Source organism: Acomys russatus, chromosome 1, assembly GCF_903995435.1.
Source record: "Acomys russatus chromosome 1, mAcoRus1.1, whole genome shotgun sequence".
Taxonomy (NCBI): domain Eukaryota; kingdom Metazoa; phylum Chordata; class Mammalia; order Rodentia; family Muridae; genus Acomys; species Acomys russatus.
In genome coordinates, this window is record NC_067137.1 from 30,812,598 (window position 1) to 30,826,503 (window position 13,906).

A 13,906-nucleotide genomic window follows, 5' to 3' on the forward strand; every position below is an offset into this window, starting at 1 on the left:
TGCGTAAAGAAGTTTAAAATCAGAAATCACATGCAGTGTGGAAAACATTGCTTACAAACCTTTCTACCTACTATGCCTTATGTGCAAATACCAGTGTATTTTCTTTTAAGTCCAATTAAAAAACCGACAAACTAAGGGATGAGGTTGGTATACACAGTGCCTTTGAGCAAAACAAAAGGACATCCTCTATGCACATGGCATTCAGCATTCAATCAGGAAGTCAGATAATGTGAGGCCCTGGTTGTTGAAAACACAGGACAGTAAACCTAAATATATGTAGCATTCCAAACTACCAAAATTTCTTCAGGTCAGCGGAGAACCTCCCTTAGAGCCAGGTGTGCTCCACAGAGCACAGCAAATGCTAGGGTGGCTCTTGTGATGTGCACTGTCAGCGCCTTTAGGAATAGCAGCTTCCTACCATCCTGCAAGCGATGTTTCTCTTCTCGATTACTGGGTAGCTCTGCCAACCACCTTTTGTAGACTGGGACAGCCCGAGTTCCATCCCCTGCTTTCCCTTGGCAGAGAACAACTCAGTGCTAGTGGTGTTTTCCCAGTGGTTCTGGTTAATGACTCAACTGTGGAGCTACTGGCCACATGCTTCTCTGGTGCAGTCAGTACAGTACTTCGTTTTCTTTGCTTATACAAACACTCCAAGCTCTATTTAAAAAGCACAATTATTATCTGCAGGGGTTTGGAGAGTTGGTTTCTCTCTCACTCCATAGGACAACAAAAATCAGTGTTTCCCTCTTTGATTTAGAGATGTGGTTTATCCATATTTGCCTTGCTGGCTTCTGTTTCAGACACATGATTCTCATGGGTGTACAAACATTTGCTTGGCTTTACTGACATGAATTTTATTCTTAATTTATAATCTAGCTGCTTCAGATGAGAAGTGAATTTTGATTTAGGGCTTTTATTTTCTGTTCAAATATTAACTACTAGTTGATTTTAGGGATAAATGAAGTGTGCCTTTTGCCAAAAGACTGTGTTTTGGTGCAATTAAGATGGATTATAAAGTGAACAACTCCCAAATAGCCCCATGTAATAAGCCTTACCACTCTGCAAGCCTGGCTAGTGTGGAGTGGCTCCCTCCACAGGGATTCTGCGATTCTGTCCCTCAGGTCATAGACTGCTTTCCTCCATCATTCACTTTCAAAATACTAGCAAAAATGGTTCCTGTGACCGGAAAAGTAACTTAACTTCCTAAGGTTCCATGCCTGTAACAACACCAGGCATTCTGAATCATCCTAAGCAAGCCAGTAAAGTTAAAGCCTTGGCACCCTTACATGTCAGTCTCAATGTGCAAGTAATTTAATGCATCCCATGGGGGCTTCTGTGATCAGTGCTATACACAAAACAGAGGCTGGTGAGATGGCACAGTGAATAAAGGGGCTTGCCACTGAGCCTGACCACCAGGGCCGGATCCTAAGAACCAAAACTTAGAATAAAAGAATGAACTCATACAGGTTGTCCTTTGACCTCCATACATGGGTAGAGGAGTGAGTGTTTAGTCACCCACACATACACACAATAAATAAATTTTTAAAAAAACATACATACAAAAAATAAAATACATTGAAACAAAATAAAGGTAGCCTCATTTTCTTTTTTCCTTGTCTGCTTTCCTTTTTGTTATTAAATTTATTTAGTTACTCATTTTACATCTTGATCAATGCCCCCTCCCTCCTTTCCACCTGGTCCTACTCTCTCATCCTCTTCCTCCTTCCCACCCTCCCCTTCTGCTCAGAAAAGAGGAACCCCCCCCCATACAAACCCACCCAGGTATATCAAGTTGCATCAGCGCTAGGTTCATCCTTTTCCACTGAGGCCAGAAAAGGCAGCCCAATTAGGGGAAAGGGATCCAAAAGCGGGCTTCCATTTCTGTAAGCTTCCCTAGGCCCAGGTGAGTATACTCTGTTGGTCTTCTTGAGGAGCTCTTTCATTTTTTTTTTTTAATTTATTCTTGTTACATCTCAATGTTTATCCCATCCCTTGTATCCTCCCATTCCCCCCCCCCATTTTCCCATTATTCCCCTCCCCTATGACTGTTCCTGAGGGGGATTACATCCCCCTATATATTCTCATAGGGTATCAAGTCTCTTCTTGGCTACTTGCTGTCTTTCCTCTGAGTGCCACCAGGTCTCCCCCTCCAGGGGACATGGTCAAATGTGAGGCACCAGAGTACGTGAGAAAGTCATATCACACTCTCCACTCAACTGTGGAGAATATTCTGACCATTGGCTAGATCTGGGAAGGGGTTTAAAGTTTACCTCCTGTATTGTCCTTGGCTGGTGCCTTAGTTTGAGCGGGACCCCTGGAGCTCTTTCATTTTAAGGTACCCCCTCCTACTCTTCAACAGACTCCTCAAGCTCTGCCTGGTGTGTGGCTGTGGGTCTCAGCATCTGTTTCAATCTGCTGCTGGGTGGAGACTCTCAGAGGACAGTTATTCTAGGCTCCTGTCTGCAAGCGTAGCAGAATATCATTAATAGTGTCAGGGGTTGGCTCTCTCCAATGGGGTGGGTCACAGCTTGGGCCAGCCATTGGTTGGCCATTCCCTTGATCTCTGCTCCATCCATCTTCATCCCTGAACATCTTGGAGGCAGGGTAAATTTTAGGTCAAAAGCTTTGTGGGTGGGTTGTTTTCCCCCTCCCTCCACTGGAAATCCTGCCTGGCCAGAAGGTGGCCTTTTCAGTCTCTATATCCCCCACAGCCAGGAGTCTCAGCTAGAGTCACCCTCATATTCTTCTAGCCTAGCAAATCACAGATCTCCAGCTTGTCTCAGAGATGCCCTCCCCTGCCTTTGTTTTCCTTCTCTCTCCCAACCCTCTCACCTCCCACCCCCACTCTGCCCACATCTTATCCTCACCCTCTTGTTCTTCTCACACCCTCTCCCACCCAGGTCCCTCCCTTCATCCACTTCCGATATCTACTCTATTTCCCTTTCTGAGTGGGATGCAAGCATCCTCCCTTGAACTCTCCTTGTTCTACATACTCACATATACACACAATAAATAAATACATAGAAACAAAATAAAGGTAGCCTCGTTTTCAACATGGGCTCTGGGGTGACCGGCCATAGTTTATATTAATGTTACAGAAAGCACCCCAACTGTGAGAAGGACATGCAGGAGTCCTGTCTTGCAGCTGGATATGCATCTGTACTCATGTCAACATTTTCAAGTATAAATTTAAGCAGGCTCTGTGGTTAAGAACGCTGGCTGCTCTTGCAAAAGACCCAAGTTTGATACCCAATACCCACATGGAGGCTCACCACACCAGGGACTCCAGTTCTACAGTATCTAGTGCTTATTTTTGGCCCCCTTGGTACCAGGCATACACATGATGCACATACAGACACACAGGTAAATGCTCATACACACAAAATATAAATAAGTAAATAATAAATCTTTTTTTTAAATGAGATTTAAAAATTTTTAAATATACTTGTGTTTTCAACCCACTGTCCATGGAATAAAATAGGACATAAAGTCGAGCGCACATTCTGGTAGGAGGCAGCTTGTTAGTTTGCCGTGAGATGATCAATCAGATTGACACCTTCTACTTTGAATATCCTGCAATCTATTAGAAATATTTCAAGTGATACCCTATGAGCATATACAGAGGGAAGATGTCCCCCTCATTCACAGTCATAGGAGAGGGGAGTAAGGGGAAAATGGGAGGGAGGGAGGAATGGGAGGATACAAGGGATGGGATAACAATTTAGACGTAATATGAATAAATTAATGAAATATATTTTAAAATATGATAAAAAAGAAATGTTTCAAATATAAGGACTGAGAAAACACACCAGGCATTCTACAATGCCACAACTTGTTATCACAAAAACTAGAAGCCAGTGGAAGTCTCAGAGAACTGATAGTGGCAGTAAGATTTGCTAATTTTTCTGGTGTTTTGTTATTCCTTAGGGTCTATATCTGAAAGCAATCCCCTATCCCCAGACCCACCATGCACTCCCTAGAGTCCTCTTGTTACTCTTCAGATTTCTCCCATTTACTTGCCTCTGGAGTGAGTCTTAAGAAGGAATTTTTGCCTCTGCTGAGGCTTCACTCACAAACCTGCTTGTGTTTCATTTCATAGGGTGAGGAATTTAGATAGGAAGCCAAATGTTATTATAGACAGATGACTGAGGAGAAACGACAAAAGCAACAAGAGTGGTTATCTGCCATTCAGTGGCTTGAAAGTATCTTCAGGGCCCTTTCTTAGGCTTGCTGGAAGATGCCCCATCTTCCCAGAATGCTCAGCGGTATGCTGGCCTCTACACCAGGATGGCCTGTGCATTTCTAGTCATAAAACCATCATGTATCTAGATATATTCTAATACCCTCTAGAGGCAAAGTCATGCTCAGATGAGAGAATATAGGAGATACTCCAAGTCAATGAGCACCATGGGAGCATTGCCCCGTGGAATTTTTATTTCTCTAGTACCATTGCTTAGGGAAGCTCACAGAGAGTGGAGTAGGTAAGAAGGCAGACTTGGCTACTGACTTTGAGGAGAGATGCTGGGTCACGTGAGGCCGAAGCAGTGGTCGTTGATAACAGGAATGTGGGTGATATCTGTGATCATGGGTGGCTCTTGCTTCATGAAATGGTCATCATTTTAGAATAGTGTAGGATACTATATTCAAAATAGTTCTAAACTGAACAACAGCATTGGCTTGAAAATCTATCCCTCACAGTTCTCATAGGAAGCATAAACTAAACACAGTTTGCAGGTCTTGAGTGTCATTATTGTTATAGCAGTTTGTTATTTTAGCCTATATATTAAAACTCCAGATATTTCTGGATTCTTTATAATTAATCTTTACAAGCACCTCACATGTTACATTTAAATTGTGCAAAGTCAGGAAGTGCGTGGTAAGTATATTTTATGCACATCAATTATTTTATGTTCTTGCCATTTCTCACTTGACTCTTTAATTCTAAAAAGAAAGTTACACACTTTGGGGCAAACCGTCTGGCAAGTGGAACATCTTCTTTCTGATCTGAACACTAGATTTTAGTGTCAAGTTCTTTTCTCCTTTAGTCTATGGAAAGCTGGGAGTGGCTGCGTGGTGACTTAGGGTTTGCATAAGAAGCCTCACTGGCCCAAAAGGAGTGAGAAGCTACCTCTCCTAGTGAGCATCCAGCAGACAGCAAAGACAAATGGAGGAGAGCCCAGTGGTGGAGAGGTGTCTGCAGAGGGAACATGAAAGGCAAGAGTGTGAGCAAGACCTAGTGTGAGCTAAGACCAGCATCTGGCATCAGGACTTCCGGCAAAGAGCCTGGACCTAACTTCAACAGAGTAAATGCTTTGATCTATGGGCTTGTCATGGCTACCTAGAAAACCAGAACAGATAACATGAATGTATATTAAAGAGTGTTTTTAGATTGGCTTACTATCTAAATTGAGATATAATATGACTTACTGATATGGTCTAGGTAATCCAATGGCTGTCTCACACCTGAGAGCTTGGGATATCCATCGCTGCTCATTCCATGAAGCTGTGTGCTTTAGCAACCACAATCCGGCACTGACAGTCTGAAAGATCCAAGACAGATGCCGGTCTTCAGTCCATATTCGAAGCCAGAAGTGAGGTCCTAAAATCAGTGAAAGGAAAAGGAAAGAGAGGAAAGTCAGAGTAAAGGTCAGCAGGCAGAGCAAAGAGCCCTCCGCCATCTTTTAGCTGAGTTGCCATGGAAGGCGCTGTCGCATTTCAGGTGGGTACCCCCCTACTTCAGATAGTCAGAAATTCCTCACTGGACTTGTTCACTGGCTTTCAGGGGAAGTGGGGGCCATATCACAGATCCAGTCAAGTTGAAACCAAGATAAAGAGCAGGGAGAGCAAAGGGACACTTCCCTACCTCATGGGTCTCCTGTTGACACAAGTGGGGACACTTGTCAACTGAAGGTCACAGGAGCATTGGTTGTCTGGCACAGATGATGTAGCCAGGTTGAAAAGAAACAGAGAAAGTAAACAGACCCCCCAAAGCTGTTAGCTTATTTGCAGCATTTACCAGAGTTGGAACTGCTAAATGGCCACTTTGTAAGTATAACCTGAATTGGTAAGAGATGCATGAAAAGGCCGAATCAATTGTCTAAGAATAATAAAGCTGTGGTTTCTTTTCATGTTTATTTATTACTCTAATTATATTTATGACTTACTATTATTAAAACTACTACCTCCTTGTATGTTTTGTTTTTCAAAATAACATATTATTTAGAGCTCGAAGGCTTCTTGCAGATTTCTGGGGTTGGTTACTTTAATATACTGCCCATATATTGTTTTATGTGCCATAACACTTAGTGTTTATGTGTACACTCACCTGGCCTTTATTGTGATGCTACTTTCCCAAATGCAGAAATGACATACATTTTTACTTTTACTTTAGAATTGGGTTTTACTTATAAAACAAATAGCTTCAAAAGCTAAGACAGAACAATGTAGTCAAAATGTCACAGATGTTCTGGCATCTGCAGCAGAATGTCTGGCATTTGAGAGGTGATGGTTTGATGCAATTCACAGGGTCCATGCGCCCATGGGAACCTGAGGGGTATGTAAACACTAACACCTTTTCATTGCTACAGATTGCTGTACTGATCTATTTAAAATTTGAAAAGAACAGCTAGCTAAGGAAATGCTTATCACAAACAACAAGTAGTAATTAATTGAAACATAACAGAAGCACACAAAGAAATACTGGTGGACTCCCATTGTGTGCCAGTTACAAATGGGTCCCTTTCTCACTTAACCTTTACAACAGCTACATGGTTGAAACAGCTTGAGAGTTAGGCCATTGTTCCAAAGTTACTCTCTGCAGCCATAGCAAAGAGCTAAGTGGAAATTCCAATAGCTAATCCAGGACTAGGGCAGAGTCTAAGTTTGTCAGAAATTGGCTTTTTTTTTTTTCTTTTAATGTCCCAAAATGGACATTAGAGAATAGGTGTGTCTCCTTTTAGAATTGTGAAGCATCAGTTGGGTGTGGTGGCCTACAGTGTGGGGAGGAATATTCTGTCCACAATGAGTAAGGGAGGCAGGCAGTCAGACCTCTGAGATGCTGCTGCGGATCCATGAGCAAATCCACTAGTAAACAGTATGGAAAGACTGGCTGCAGTCAGCTGCTGTGGTTATCCTGTGACCGAACTGACTCATTGGGAATTTTCACTTCTCACTTCATCGGGCCTTCCATGAATTCTCTTTTCTTTTTTCTTTTTTTCAGTTAACACAATTTATTTTTAGTTGGTTGAAATTTAAGCTTATTTTAGAAAATATCGACACAATAATTTATGTCCACACATCTGATTTAGGCTTGTTTGAATATAATGGTTATGTAAAATAGTTATAATAGGTTACACAAATTAAGTTGTCCGAGAGCATTTGACAGAAAACGGGAGGCATAAATATGTACAGAATATAGGAACAGAGTTTTAGGTAACATCTGCTGGAGGATTTCCATGAATTCTATTAGGCTTCCAATAGGTCCCAGTCTCTAAGGATTAATGCTCCTTTAGCGTATTAATTACACTAGCAAATGCTTCCATCTAGTGGCAAATCTTATTCACTGCAGGTATATTCAACTAGGAACTCCACTGCAACTTCCATTGCAGTATGAGATACAAATTGTCCCTCACTTCTCTTTCCTGGCTCACTAGCCCAGCCATTCACTCAGCTGTTCCTCAGCAGGCTCCCTGAGCCTTTTGAGCTGTCTTTATGTCCTGCAGCCATCCAGTCCCTAATACTTCATACTGCCTGCTCCCCATCATTCAGGGTCCAAACCCGTGGTCTTTCCTTCCTGGATATCTACAGACATGGAAGCCAATCTCACAGGACCTTTCTTGCCTTCTGATGTTTCATGCATATTATTTATGTATAAGATTATTCAGGCTTCATTCCAGGCATGCAAAGATGGTTAAATATATGGAAATCCATCAATGTAATCCACCATATAAACAAGCTGACAGGAAAAAACACATGATCATCTCCTTAGATGCTGAAAAAGCATTCAACAAAATTCAACACCAATTCATGTTTAAAGTTTCGGAAAGATCAGGGATACAAGGCATGCATCTAAACATAATAAAGGCTATGTACAGCAAGCCATACCCAACATCAAATTAAATGGAGAGAAACTCAAGGAAATTCCTCTAAAATCAGCAATCAAACAAGGCTGCCCATTTTCTCCATATCTCTTCAATATAGTTCTTAAAGTTCTAGCCAAAGCAATAAGACAACAAAAGGAAATCAAGGGAATCCAAATGGGAAAGGAGGAAGTCAAATTATCCCTATTTGCAGATGATATGATAGTGTACATAAGTGACTCCCAAAATTCCACAAGAGAACTTCTACAGATGATAAACACCTTCAGCAAAGTGGCTGGATACAAAATTAATTTTAAAAAATCAGTCACCTTCCTGTATACAACAGACAAATGTGCTGAGAAAGAAATTAAGGAAACTACACCTTTCATGATAGCCACAAGCAATATAAGGTATCTAGGAATAACTCTAGCCAAGCAAGTGAAAGATTTGTTTGAAAAAAACTTCAAATCTTTGAAGAAGGAGATTGAAGATGACATCAGAAGATGGAAAGATCTCCCTGGTTCGTGGATTGTGAGAATTAACATAGTAAAAATGGCCATCTTACCAAAGGCAATTTACAGATTCAATGCAATCCCCATCAAAATATCTACACATTTTTTAAAGACATTGAAAGATTAATTCTCAATTTCATATGGAAAAACGAAAACCCAGAATAGCTAAAACAATCCTGTATAATAAAAGGTCCTCCAGAGGAATCTCTATACCTGATTTCAAGGTGTAGTATAGAGCAATAGTAATTAAAACAGCATGGTATTGGCATACCAACAGGCTGGTTGACAAATGGAATCAAACTGAAGACACAGAAATAAATCCACACACATATGGACACCTGATTTGTGACAAAGAAGCCAAATATATTCAATGAAAAAAATGATAGCATTTTCAACAATTGGTGCTGGTCTAACAGGATGTCTACATTTAGGAAGATGCTAGTAGATCCATATTTGTCACCATGCACAAAATTCAAGACCAAGTGAATTAAAGACCTCAACCTAAAACTAGACACACTGAATCTGTTAGAAGAAAAAGTGGAGAAGAGCCTGGAACTCTTTGGCACAGGAGACAACTTCCTCAACAGAACTCCAACAGCCCAGTCCTTAAGGTAAACAATTAATAAATGGGACCACATGAGGCTGAGAAGCTTCTGTAAGGCAGAAGACACTGTCAACATAACAAAGCAACAGCCTACAGATTGAGAGAAGATCTTCACTAACCTTACATCTGAGAAAAGTCTAATATCCAAAATATATAAAGAGCTCAAGAAATTAAACACCATCAAACCAAATAACCCAATTAAGAAATGGGGCTCAGAACTAAGCAGAGAACTCTCAAGAGAGGAATATCGAATGGCTGAGAAAAACGTAATGAAATGCTCAACATCCTGGGTCATCAAAGAAATGCAAATCAAAACGACTCTGAGATTCCATCTTACACCCATCAGAATGGCTAAGATCAAAAACTCAAGTGACAGCTTATACTGGAGAGGATGCTGAGAAAGGGAAGGACTCCTTCATTGCTGGTGGGAGTGTAAACTTGTACAAACATTTTGTAAATCAATTTGATGCTTTCTCAGAAAACTAGGAATAGGGCTACCTCAAGACCTAGCTATTCCACTGCTTGGAATATACCCTAAAGATGTTCAACCACACAACAAGGACACATGCTCAACCATGTTCACAGCAGCCTTAATCATGATAGCCAGAACCTGGACACAACCTAGATGTCCCTCAGTTGAAGAATGATAAAGAAACTGTGGTACATTTACACAATGGAATACTACTCAGCTATCAAAAACAAGGAAATCCTGAAATTTGCAGACAACTGGATGGAACTAGAGATGATCATCCTGAGTGAGTTAACATAGAGCCAGAAAGAGGCACATGGCATATACTCACTTATAATTGGACACTAGCCCAACAGAGATGTCTCATGAAAGTCATCACTTAGCTGGAGATAGAGATAGATACTGGGACTTCCTCTTGGGACTCTAGATGAGAGAGGTAAGGAAGAATGGGGAAATAGAAGGATCCAGAGGATTCTAGAAACCTACAAGAAGACCAGCAAGGCTGGTGGATCTGGACCCAGGTGGGTCAGCTCAAACTACGATACCTAGAACCCCTATCTAGATATAGCCAATGGACAGCACATTCTCCACAATTATGTGGAGATCAGGGACTGACTCAGACATGAACTCTGGTGCCCCCTATTAGACTCCTTCCCCTTGGTGGGGAGACCTGGTGACACTCAGAGGAAGAATAAGCAGGCTACCAGGAAGAAATCTGATAGGCTGTGATCTTATAGTGGGGGACAAGGTCCCCTTCTGTCACACAGACCTAGCAGTGGGGGGGGGGGGGCAGTGGAATAGGATGAAAGAGGGAGGGAGGGAAAATGGGAAGATACAAGTGAGGGGATATCAAATAAGGTATAAGCTGAATAAATTATTTAAATAAATAAAATTTAAAAAGATTATTCAGACTCACTTCTTCCTTGCAGCACCTGACACAAACCCACTCATGAATAAAGCAAAATGAATAATTGATGATTAACTTCCTCCCATTTTGCTTTTTTGAGACAGAGTTTCTCTGTGCAGCCCTAGCTGTCCTGGAACTCACTATGTAGACGAGCTAGCCTCAAATTCTGAAATCTACCGGCCTCTGCCTCCAAAGTATTGAAATTTAAAGGTGTGAGCCAAATATTAAGAAGGCTGTGAAAAAATTAGCTCTCATAGCTGCGGCAGTTGCCTGCCCAAAATTAAGCAAGTCTACACTCCAGCATGGGTCAGAGAGATGGCTGGCTGCTGGAAGAGAGAGCGAGTCAATTCTCTTTAGGTGTCTGGAAGCTTGATCTTGTTTCAGCGGAGGCCCCACACCCATGTCCTCAGACAGGCCACACTGAGGCAGGACTAATTAGACTCAGGGTTGTAGTTTAAAACACAAACTAACATGAAGTTGAGAGGATGACTGGAGGGGTGTTCTGGCAGAGCCAAGGGGAAGACAGCAGGAGCATATATGACCAAAATATTGTATACATGCATGAGACTCTCAAAGAATACATTTTTAAAACAGTAAATTTTTAATCAATAAATATATTTTATTGAATTTCAGGAACTTGGTATTTTAAAAATTCCAAGTCTCTGCACATGGATTAGCACTCTGCTTACTGTAGAACAGCTGATGCTTGTAATTCACGATTGTCATTTCTCTCCTTGTGTCACACGGCTTAGAAAAACGAAGTCCTGATGCTTGCCAGCCCCTTCTGAACAGCTACTCTGTGACCAGTCCCCCGGCAGACTTGGTATTTATAGAGACTAGCTACTGTCTCTGAACACATGCTACAGTGTGGGCATTATCTGTATCTCCACAAAGTTACACCACATACATTGTGGAACACACTCTTCCCAGAATGCCGGTGAGCTTCCCTTTGGGTTCTGTGTGGTTCGAGCCAAAGCTGCTATAGTTATCTAGTCCCCAAGGAAGCTCAGGAGTCTGGAAAAGGTCAAAGAGAGACTTTGAAGTGCCACAGTGGACCTGAGAACAGTTACAAGGTCATATGACCCTACATTAGACACCTGCTGAGGGCTAAAGCACGTCAGCCCAGCCCTGGGATGTGGAGGGGTTTATGGGAACTCAGATGAAAACAAGACTAAAGCAGTGCTGGTAGCTCTGGGAAGAAAGCCTGGGTTCAGTACCCTGTCAGTCTACACTTAGCTTCTACCCTCTTGTCGACAGCTTTACATCCCGGTGCACCAAAGCAGCAGCAGCAAGGCTGATACAGCTGCAAGGAGAAAATCCGAGTTGGTGCCTGTGGCTGCACAGGCACACTTCAGTCACTTGAGACTGAGAAAGACTAAAACAAAAATTCTCCTTCCATCTTCAAAAGTTTTCTATGATCCCTAAAAGAAACCCAGGCAGATCCATGTGGTCTATTTGGAGCTCAGAGGTAACAAGTCTGCAGATGTCACTGACATAGGGACATCTACCTCAGTCCTGGTCAAGCCTACTACACATAGATTTCTCCAGATACACAGCATGTCCAGTTGGTGGTGGCTGAGCCCAGCCCACTATGGTGGCCTCCGACCAGGGCACCACGTTAACTGAGGCCCATAGTCTGGACCCACATGCTCAGCACAGCACAACCCAACATACTTTAAAGTACTTTGCAACCTGAAAACCATTGAAAAATACACATTGCAAGGTTACCTGCATTTCTTTTCTTTTCTTTTCTTTTACAAAAGTAAATTAGTTTAATTTCAGGAGGTCATCTTCTCACATTCCTTTGAAGAACCTTTTTCGCCTGGACTCAAGAGGCTGAAAGGAAGAGAGGATCACCTTTCCCTGGTCTCAAGGCTTCTGTACAAAACACACCTAGCCTGCACTGCCAGTCAAGCCCCACAAAAGCCATCAGTGGCCAGAGAGCTGAGCCAAGCCTCAAAAAGCCACTTGCTATTTCCCAAATAACTTTCACTTAGCTTATGCCAAGTTCTAGCCCCTTTCTCTCCAATGTCTTTATTTCCTTAACTTCCACTCACCCTCAGTGGTCAGCTAACATGTTTAGGAATGTGAGAAGCTCTCCTCTTCCTTTCTGCCTTGCAGGAGGTAGCTATTTTGCTTTTTTCATCTATTCTCTGGTTTTCTAGGAAGACGAATACTAACCCGACTGCAGATGTCGTCGCTGTCTGTAGCCAGTGCACTCTTGTCAATCTCCAGTGCTGTTGAATGGTTGATATAGTGGGACAGCAACCCCAGCAAGGAGATAGGTGAAGAGCTGGTCCAAGTGAGGACACTGGACTGATACTATTGCAAGCCCAGTACTGGGCACTGACTTTACTGCAACACTAATAAAACTCTAGACACGATGTGACTAGGATCAATAAGAAAACTGTTGTAATACAGCTGACATGCTAAGGGGGACACAAAGCAGAGCATAGCGAACATATCGGCTGCTTCATCTCCCTTCACATCCAATGAGGCCCACTTAAAAGGCTCATGTATAGAAAAGAAAACTGAACCTAGGAGAAGTTAATAACCATCAGTTAGCTCTGGTCACAGTAATAGTGGGAACAGAAGAAAACAGTAGTCCTCTAGCAGTGTGCATTTATCTACCCACAAGTCACAGGGCTGGATGGAGCTGGGCTGATATTTTTGGGGCATTTAGGTTAGTTGCCTAGGGCTTCCCTAATAAAATGCCACAGTTTGGGGTGTCTTAAATAACAGAAACCGCTTTATTTCCATGTTACGGCAGCTAGAAATTTGAGATCAAGGTATTACCAGCTTCTACTTCCGAGCTCACACCCTGACTCCATTCTTTCTGTGCCCTCTGTAACCTTTTTCATTGTTGGCTCTTTCTGTGTGTGAAAATTTCTTAGCACACATGTCATACTGTCTTTAGGCCTCCCCTGGCCTCTTTAAATGTTCTCTTGCCAAATACAATCTCGTTCCAAAGTACTGAGTTGGGGCATCCATATATGATTTGGAGGAAAATGCATCCATTGCCTCCTTGCAGCTCGTTCTTTACATATTTCAGAATGGTTCTTTTTTTAAAAATATTTTATTAATTTATTCATATTACATCTCAATTGTTATCCCATCCCTTGTATCCTCCCATTCCTCCTTCCCTCCTGCTTTCCCTCTACTCCCCTCCCCTATGTCTGTGACTGAGGAGGACTTCCTCATAGGGTATTGAGTCTCTTCTTGGTAGCCTGCTATCCTTCCCCTGAGTGCCACCACGTCTCCCCATCCAGGGGACGTGGTCTAATATGGGGCACCAGAGTTCATGTGAAAGTGAGTCCCCACTCTCCACTCAACTGT